The following is a 3,349-nucleotide window of genomic DNA, read 5'->3' on the forward strand; positions in this document are numbered from 1 at the left end:
TGTGTTATAGCAATCATCATCGATCGATACGACCTTTCAATGAAAGCTGTGATGGTCATAATATGAGGTGTCGTTGTTGAAACGTTTAAATGTGGAGCAGACATCTTACAACCAACACAAGATCATCATTAATTCATCTTCACTTATGACCATATCACACCTAAATTGCCCAGAACAAATTGACGTACGTAATTGCCAGCGGCGTCATTGTGACGTAACACAGGGTGACATTCTAACTTCAGTCGTGCCGAAGAGTTACTTGAACCAAACTTTGACGAATTGAAGGTGCTGACAGAGAGGAAACGCGCAGAGTCTCTCTACTACACGTCGGCATAGTCCCCGCATAAAGCACTCAACATAAAACGAAATGCGAAATTTCATGCATTGAACGGGAATACGCATTGAACATTTCATGCATTGGTTTGTTTCGCGAACTACACCGGTTTGTTGTTTTCTTTGATCAACTCAAGGAGATGTGACGTCATAATTATTTGGAATCTCAGATGAATAAAAGAAATAAACTTCAATAAATCATCAAACAACGCTTTTCTGACAAAATATCCTGACACTGACTGAAATTGGCTTCAAAGAATAAACGAATTTTCAATGCAGCAGTATTTTATTATGAAGAAATATCATTCTGGTATTCTCCGTTTATCCGTTAACGTGTCCGTTTCTGTTACGTCACAATCCACAATAACTGCGGCATCTCATGCAGCCGAAGAAGACTCCTCTTTTTTGGGTCAAAAACGAAGAGTATTGTGACGTATAGTCGTCATCGTCCGCCATGCCGTAGTTGTCGTCGGCTGCAAATTTTTATAAAATTTTATAAAAATCCACCGAAAATTGCCACAGATCGTCGGTGGAAAGTACTCGGATCAACAGAGCATTCGATTTAAAACAAATTTCTGAAACAAAATCTTCTTGTTTCTCAAATTAGCTCGCATTTTAAAGCAAGGAAAATCGAAACGGCTTGAAGCTGGTTAAGTAGCCAGATAACCGGGAACCGGCAACCAGCTTCACGTCGGTGTAAATCCAACCACTCTCATACTTTCACTAAAAGCGCTCAGGCCGTGGCGCAATGTAGCGATCAGTGGAAATATGATTTCGATGGTGGAGGATTTCAATGTGGGCAATTAGGCTACCAACCATTGACCATGGATAACTCAACCACAGAGGTGTACAGAGTTACCGAATTACCGTCCCTATACCATTTCAGTACCATGTATACCGTAGCCGTACTTTTCATACTTACCGTCGGTACTTTACGAATATTTCAAGATTTTAACAGGTATGTTTTTCAAAGGTTCATTTAAATTTAACCTTAACGCCAACTTTTAGCTTTTGTTGTTCTTTTTTAATCTACAAATATCTAATAAGGCCGCAAGAAGTAAATTCACATTGGTTTTGACCTGGAATAGCCTGTAGCGGGACCATAATAGGGGCAAAAACGGGGCCAGCAACAAGATCCGCCATACAAAAATCACCGGTTCCGAGTACTGACAAATTACCAAAAAAATGTTTTGAATTTGTACCGAATACCGGTACCGACAGTATTTTCAAAGTACCTACTGCCCATCTATGCTTAGTAATCTTTGTATGGACCATATTAGAACGTGGTTTATACTCACATCGCTTGAGGAAGTAGGAGTTGCAAGCGAGACACAACCTCGAGCAACTCAACCTCCACTGGCTGAAAGATTTCTTCTCCTGGTCTGGTTCGGTACTCAATGCAAGGGAAACTAGGAACACCAATGCGAATGCAATGACTTTGAACATCTGCAAGGTTTTTGTCTCTTAAATTATTTAGATGTCTATAGCACCACTATTTATTTTTTGCCAATATTTTTACAAATTTAAATGTAGCTTTCAACATTACAAGGAAATAGTTTGAAAATTACTGGCGCAAAACTAACTGCGAGCTTCTTGCCAACAAAATATATTTTCATATTTTTAGGGCAACTGCGGCAAATGTGAACAAATTTGTACCTTTTTCTGCTCACTTGGCTGAAATCTCCCAAAGAAATCAAAAAACTCCTCAAACGACGATGAAGCGTAATCGACAGAAGGGCTGGAAAGATCCGCCTTATATCCAGCCACGGTTCATCATTAATTCATCTGTCATTAGCCGCCTCGAGTAAATTATTTGATGTCAGCGATGACATGGTGACGTAAAACATGATCAGTTCGTATAATGCTAATTCTGTCCACGCAATATTCCAATATACTCTGCTTAATTGGGGACGGAGGCAAAACTGTTTAATCTTTTTCACCATCTCTAAACATTAATTAATCCGTTCATCACAGAGCTAGCTGATGTTTTGGCATTCAACGATCAAGCGACATCCTAATTAGAAGATTAAAGAACCAGATATGTGTGGTCTGGTCCTTGTAAAGCAATTATTTACGCTACTATTAAGTTGTGCCTTTATTGCAGATTATGACGTCAAAACTTTGACATTTTATGACGACACGATCCACTTTGCTGTACTAAATAGGAACCATGTCAAATAGAATAGGTTAGGTGGGCAGCAAATTCAGTTTTCAGTGCAGTCGTTATAACGCTTAAATAAATTTGCTGACTCATAATCGCTGCCTGTGACGACAAATTAAACAAATATTTGAATGGGCGCCATGGACAGGGTACACGAAGGCCTGCTAAATATAAACTAAGATGTAGGTTTGTACAAAGGTCATAGATGATTACGTATGTACTTGTTCCATTATGACGCAATCAAGTTTTGAGGAAAATGCTAGACCGCGATATTGCTGCACATAAACTTGTTCATTGTTTCCAACTTTCCGGATATTAAAAAAAGAAATAAAAACTTGGCAGATATTTCAGCAGGATTCTCAGCTTATAAAGAAGTTTTGTTTAAGATAATTATCTAAAAAATGACATTTTAAACACAGTCTACAAAAACTGATACTAACAATCAGTTAGAATTATGCAATGACGACTCTTTGCTCGTGGGCTATTCCTCAAAAGCAGAAATTTCATTAAACGACCATAGAATTCTTAGTAACTTGCACACATGCCATGCTCTATGTCCGTTACTATGGCACTTTCCCGGTCTTTTTACATTTAACAGAAGCTCAGATGTGCATTGTCTTCGACCACGCCATTAATTTCTCATCGCTATGTTGTGGCCACTTGTTAGACCAATCAGCTTCCAACCTATATCGTTACAATTGTTTGGTCACAAACAGGGAATGAGCTCCTACGGCACCGATTGGCTCACTGCTTGCACTTTCTTCTCTTATCAGAATTCTGCAAAATATTTCTTCTGAAAACGACTTGAAGATTACGTCTGTGGCCAATTAAGCATAGAATGATGACGCGTCAACA

At 38.8% G+C, this 3,349-nt stretch overlaps 1 long non-coding RNA gene across 1 annotated transcript; it reads right to left on the reverse strand.

Annotated features, from left to right (window-relative positions):
- Window positions 1–621: 621 nt before the first annotated feature.
- Window positions 622–2,481, reverse strand: LOC143446579 (uncharacterized). Its single transcript, XR_013113958.1, has 3 exons — window positions 1,990–2,481; window positions 1,632–1,779; window positions 622–806 (listed from the first exon to the last, which is right to left on the reverse strand). It is a non-coding gene; the product is annotated as an uncharacterized LOC143446579 (long non-coding RNA).
- Between the last annotated feature and the right edge of the window lie 868 nt (window positions 2,482–3,349).

The sequence above is a fragment of the Clavelina lepadiformis genome, chromosome 2 (assembly GCF_947623445.1).
Source record: "Clavelina lepadiformis chromosome 2, kaClaLepa1.1, whole genome shotgun sequence".
In the NCBI taxonomy this organism is placed as follows: Eukaryota; Metazoa; Chordata; class Ascidiacea; order Aplousobranchia; family Clavelinidae; genus Clavelina; species Clavelina lepadiformis.